At 38.7% G+C, this 6,630-nt stretch overlaps 1 long non-coding RNA gene across 1 annotated transcript; it reads right to left on the bottom strand.

Moving 5' to 3' along the window:
- Positions 1-366: 366 nt before the first annotated feature.
- LOC132377772 (uncharacterized) lies at positions 367-6,399 on the bottom strand. The gene is made up of 2 exons (XR_009506761.1): positions 2,151-6,399; positions 367-467 (listed from the first exon to the last, which is right to left on the bottom strand). It is a non-coding gene; the product is annotated as an uncharacterized LOC132377772 (long non-coding RNA).
- Between the last annotated feature and the right edge of the window lie 231 nt (positions 6,400-6,630).

Below are 6,630 nucleotides of genomic sequence, written 5' to 3'. Positions count from 1 at the left end.
TTGTGACTTGCCTCTTCATGTGACTAGTGATAGAATAATCAACTTCTTCCCATAAACTGCCCTGATATCTGTTGGACAACACCATAGAGTATTCACAGAGAAAGAAGTTCCAGTTACATTTATCCTAACCCTATTCTGTATGAATTAACTATTTCTGACATGTAATCATTGGTGCAATGTACAAAAACATCAGCTAATCTGCAATAGCAATGTTTCTGAAATAGGAATGAAATATGTTTGATGAATAACTGTTAGCCAGGATGCCAGGAGAACTCCCATGGTCTAATTTGAATTGCACCTGTTGTGACTGACAAAAATTAAGGCCAAGTAAAGTTGTATAGAGTGATAGACAAGTACAGCACAATATCTGGGAAATTTACAAATCTTTATTCACATAGCAAATCTGCAGATGAGTGTCCAGGAAAATCCAAAAGAATCGCACTCTCCTGAAGCAGTGTTTTTTGTTCCTTCAATACAAAGATGACAATAAACAATTAACTACAGTTTCAGTTGTTATAATCACATACTTTAACATTTTGAATATACTCAGGTAAATTTACAGAATTACATATTTACAATGGTAGCATGCACCAACTAGCAGAATCACTTTGAATATTCAATACTGGTGTCCAAAGCCTCTTGAATATAAACTGCAGACATCCAAACTATACCCCTTTTGATAGTGTTAAAGGATGGGTCCGTGAATATACAACTAACCAGAGGGTTAAGTGATGAGATATATCTGTCTTCAACAGTGCATTAGTGTCAGGAATCTAAGGCTATGTCCACACTAGACTGGATAAATCCGTAACCAAAGCTTTTTCTCTTCGTTTTGACCCTCCGTCCACACTGAAATGGCATTTTCCTCCCCTGAAAATGGAGCTTTTCTAGAATGCTCTCTAGAGTGTGTAAATTTGAAAACACCACTTGGGCAAGAGTAGTGTAGACTGGGTAACTGGAGATATCTAGAAATGCTGTCATGACGTGCCAGAACAGATGGTGGCATTTCATTGTTTTCTTGAATGCAACCCCCCACACAACCTAACAATTTCAGAACAGAGGGCAACAAGACTGAAGCCAGAAAAGTTAGAAATGTACTCACCAAATACTTTGACCCATAACTTACTGAATAATTAAGTATACTCACTTTGCCCTGTTTTCTGCCAACCATGACTGATGAGCCCCATCTGCCCAAAGCAACTCGTTTTAAGGTGCCAGTAACCCACTTTTGCCCCTTCTGTAAGTAGAAACAGTTCTGCCAGACTTAGTAGCTAAGCCACACGTGAAGGCCAGGAGCTGAGGCATACGCCATTGGGAGCATTTAATAGGTAGTGGGGGCTTGTCACTGTTACCAATCCCGGCTATAACAATCTTAAGTGTCAGGAATACACCTTTTAACAATGTGTTAATAGCAGCAACATTCATCCATTATCTTTCTCTGTGTAGTTTCAATGGAACAGAGAATGTTCCACACCTAATGATCGGTTTCACTAGCCACGAAGTATTAATTGGAAGTTAAAGTATATACGTGTTTTATTTCCCAAATACTAGTTTCATTTTAGTTCATGTCCATAGTTTAATAATCCCAGAATGATTCCTAACAATGTCCTGTGATCATTTGCATCTATTTGAAGAGACAGATGTGACTAAAGACTGCAGCACCAGTGGTGCAGACCAAAAAGTATGGTTGATGGAGGCAGAGGAATGCTTATGAGACTGCTTTGAGTTGGTGGACAGAGCAATTTTCAGGGATTCATCTTCAAATCCAAATGAAAACACCATCTTTGTCACCGACTTCTTCCAGATCTGTGTGGATGAGTTTGTGCTTTTGACAACATACCGGACATACCCAAATCGAAAGCCGTGAAGATTCGTAGTCTGTGAGGATTAGATATGGGGCATTCAAGACTGGTGATCCAGAACTATTCAAGAAGTGAAGGTATGACATATGGAAGAATATTTTAAGAGTGGGGAAAAAAAAATTCAGTTGAGGTTAGGATGGAATTGAATGCATGTCAGCTCTGGCGGGATTTGCAGGCCATTATTTACTACAAAAGGAAACCTAACATCATGAATGGCTGTGATGCTTCACTCCCGGGTGAACTCAATACCTTTTTATGCACAGTTTAAAAGGGAAAAAAGGACTATACCTGTGTGAATCCCTGGAACATCTGGTGACCCTGTGTCTCGGAGGCCAACATCAGAACATTTTTCAAGAGGGTGAACCCTTGCCAGGCGTGAGACCCTGATGATGTACTGGTAGCTCTGAAAACCTGTGCCAACCAATTGACAGGAGTGTTCAAGGATATCTTAATTTTCTCACTGCTGCAGTCAAAGGTTCCCACCTGCTTCAAAAAGAAATCAATCATAACAGTTCCCATGGAGACTAGTGTGAGCTGCCTCAATGATTATCATCCAGTCACACTCACATCTACTATGATGAGGTACTTTGAGAGGTTGGTCGTGGCTAGTATCAACTCCTGCTTAAGCAAGGATCCGGACTCGCTGCAATTTCACTAGCTCACAGTTCAGACGTGGATCACTTGGACAACTGTAATACTTATGTCGGGCTGCTGTTTATTGTTAAAAAGTCAGCATTCAACACAATCATACCGTCTACTAATTAACAAGCTCCAAAACCTGGGCCTCTGTAACCATATTTTTAATTTCTTCACCAGGAGACCACCATCTTTGCGGATCAGAAAATAACATTTCCTACTTGGAAATGGGTAAATGGATAAATCTCTGGATCCTGACAGGATATTCCCTAGGACCTTGAGGGAAGTTAGTGTAGAAATATTTCCAACAGAAATATTCCAAATGTCATTAGAGACAGGGATGGTGCTGGAGGTTTGGCGTATTGCTCATGTGGTTCCATTGTTTAAAAAGGGTTCTAAGAGTAAACCTAGCAATTATCGGCCTGTAAGTTTGACGTCAGTGGTGGGTAAATACTTAGAGATGAAATATATAATTATCTGGATAGACAGGGTCTGATTAAGAACAGTCAACATGGATTTGTGCATGGAAGGTCATGTTTGACAATTTTAATTGAATTTTTTTGAAGAGGTTACTAGGAAGTTGATGAGGGTAAAGCAGTGGATGTTGTCTATATGGACTTCAGTTCAGGCCTTTGACAGAGTTCCACACGGAAGGTTAGTTAGGAAGGTTCAATCATTAGGTATTGAAGTAGTAAAATGGATTCAACAGTGTCTGGATGGGAGATGCCAGAGAGCAGTGGTGGATAACTGTTTGTCAGGTTGGAGGCCAGTGACTAGTGTTTTGTCATATACATTAATGATCTGGATGATGGGGTGGTAAATTGGATTAATAAGTATGCAGATGACACTAAGATAGGTGGCGTTGTGAATAATGAAGTAGGTTTTCAAAGCTTGCAGAGAGATTTAGGCCAGTTAGAAGAGTGGGCTGAAAGATGGCAGATGGAGTTTAATGCTGATAAGTGTGAGGTGCTACATTTTGGTAGGACTAATCAAAATAGGACATGCATGGTAAATGGTAGGGCATTGAGGAATGCAGTAGAACAGAGTGATCTAGGAATAATGGTGCAGAGTTCCCTGAAGGTGGAATCTCATGTGGATAGGGTGGTGAAGAAAGTTTTTGGTATGCTGGCCTTTATAAATCAGAGCATTGAGTATAGGAGTTGGGATGTAATGTTAAAATTGTACAAGGCATTGGTGAGGCCAAATTTGGAGTGTTGTGTACAGTTCTGGTCACCGAATTATAGGAAAGATGTCAACAAAATAGAGAGAGTACAGAGGAGATTTACTAGAGTGTTACCTGGGTTTCAGCACCTAAGTTATAGAGAAAGGTTGAACAAGTTAGGTCTTTATTCTTTGGAGCATAGAAGGTTGAGGGGCGACTTGGAGGTATTTAAAATTATGAGGGGGATAGAGTTGACGTGGATATGCTTTTTCCATTGAGAGTAGGGGAGATTCAAACAAGAGGACATGAGTTGAGAGTTGAGGGGCAAAAGTTTAGGGATAACATGAGGGGGAACTTCTTTACTCAGAGAGTGGTAGCTATGTGGAACGAGCTTCCAGTAGAAGTGGTAGAGGCAGGTTCAATTTTGTCATTTAAAAAAAAATTGGATAGGTATATGGACAGGAAAGGAATGGAGGGTTATGGACTGAGTGCAGGTAGGTGGAACTAGGTGAGAGTAAGCATTTGGCATGGACTAGAAGGGCTGAGATGGCCTGTTTCCATGCTGTAATTGTTATATGATTATACTTGCTGACAATTAACACTGGCGCACTTTAAGGATGCGTGCTTAGCCTACTGCACTACTCTCTACACCCACGACTGTCTGGCTGGGCACACCACTATTGTTGGTTGAATACCAGATGGTGTTAAGGAGGTATGAATGAGCGAGATAGATCAGCTAGTTGAGTGGTGTCACAGCACCAACCTTGCACTCAACATCAGTAAAACCAAGGAATTGATTGTGTGGTCTTTACGACGGAAAGTCGAGGAAACACACCAATTCTCATCGAGGGATCAGCAATGGAATGGGTAAGCAGTTTCATGTTTACTGAGTGTCAAGATTTCTGAAGATCTATCCTGGGCCCAACATATTGATACAATTACAAAGAAGGCATGACAGCAGCTATATTTCATTAGGAGTTTGAGGACACTTTGTATGTCACCAAATACTTAAATTTCTACAGATGTAGAGTGGGGAGCACTCTAACTGGTTGCATTGCCTTCTGGCATGGAGGGAAAAAGCTGCATAAAGTTACAAACTCAGTTAGCTCCATCATGGGCACTAACCTCCCCAGCATCAAGGAGATCTTCAAAAAGCGATGTCTCAAAAAGGCACCATCATTAAGGACTCCCAGCACCCAGGACATGCCCTCTTTTCATTGCTACCATCAGGGAGGAGGTACGGCAGCTTGAAGACATACTCAGTTGCTGTATAAGAACAAATTTCATGACATACTACATGTCAGTGATATTAAACTTGATTCTGAGATGTGGCCTTGGTGTAATATTCCGTTTGAAATATGATAACTCTCCTGACATCTGCACTTGCCGTTAACCTGCACGTGCCTGTTTTAAATCTGAAGAGTTGAATTTGTTTGTCTGGTGCACCTGGTTCCAGTTTGTACTGTACTGTGCATTTACAGGGCATTGTGTGACTTCCTGGATTGCTGGATGATTGGATGGTAGGTAAGGAGTTCAGCAGGGCAGAATATAGAATGAACCCTTCATATAAAACTACTGATAGAACCTTTGACAGGTGACTATGTTATCCTCACAATTTTGTAATCGATCAAAACCGTTTAGCTTTTTGAACTATTAAAATCTGATCAGAGTCATTTCGAAGCTATTAATAATGAAATAAGCAGACTACTTTAAAAATTATTTTAAAGTGTAGCTGAAAACAATTATCTTTGTAATTAAGTACATTATTCTGAAGAAACATTTTTCTAAAATGTGTAGCTTATTATTTTTTTCTACTTCACTTTCTCGTAGCCGTGAAATTCCCATTAAAATGGAAAAGTTGGAGAAACCAGGACGTTTGGTTGTGCTTTGCTATCAATCCAGATTTGCTTATATTTTTAAGAGAAAATTCTGTCATTTTGACATACAACATTAACTCTTGTTTTATTCTCACTAGATGCCACCTGATCTGATCTATATCCAATATTTTTTACTTTTTTAAGAAATTAATTAAAATGATCAATAATTCATTCCGGTTTTTGGTACTTTTTGTTTTCTTGAGCTAAATTTATCCAAAAGCTTCATTCTTTGTTAGTCATTGAATCAGTGATCAAAGACATGGCTGTTTTTTTAGTCACTAATCAGCAAGCCCTTCAATCTTATCAATCTTTTCAACTGTGAGAATGTGTTGACTGGCCTTCACTTAATATCAATTTCATGTTTGGTCTTTAGCTGTTAGTGCAAGTTAAGCTATTTATTGAAATTGCAAGCTAAAGGTTTCAAATTTCTGATATTACTGTTAGACATTCTTGCTTCAGCCTTAATGTCTAAATATGTCGGTTTTGAATCACAGAATTATTGAAATGTGCTAGTGAAAACATTTTGACTTTTTTCAGTCACTTGTATCACAAAATCTTTTAGTTATACAGAATTGAAAGGAAATGAAATTTTATGTTGGTTAGTACATCTGTAGAACTCTACAGCTCAAGCAAGCATTTTTATTATCTGATTTCAGTAGGTTGTGATTTCATAATTTAATATGGAAAAGCTTAAGATTGTAATTGTTTTATAATCAGTTCTTGAAAAAACACATGCTGCACTATTGATGTCTCTATTTAAATCCTTTTAATAAAATGAAACCTTAGTTTTAAGTTATATCATTGCTGAAACATTAATAGTTATTTGAAAATAAAACCTATTTCAGAAGTATTTCATTTTTGTTCACAGAATCACAATAGTTACAGCATGGAAGGAGTGCACTTGGCCCATCGAGTCTGTTCCAGGTCAATGTAAGAGCAATCCAGATGTCTGTCTTCTTCACCTTCAGTCCTCCAATATTTCTCCTTTCAGAATCTTATCTAGGTCATTTTTAATTGCTACAGTTAAATCTGCTTTCACTACAAGCCCATTCAAGTATTTCTCTATAATGGTACAAACTGTGAGGCACACTTG

The sequence above is a fragment of the Hypanus sabinus genome, chromosome 19, assembly GCF_030144855.1.
Source record: "Hypanus sabinus isolate sHypSab1 chromosome 19, sHypSab1.hap1, whole genome shotgun sequence".
Classification (NCBI taxonomy): Eukaryota; Metazoa; Chordata; class Chondrichthyes; order Myliobatiformes; family Dasyatidae; genus Hypanus; species Hypanus sabinus.
The sequence above is the reverse complement of the archived record's forward strand: the minus strand, read 5'-3'. Positions and strand labels throughout refer to the sequence as shown.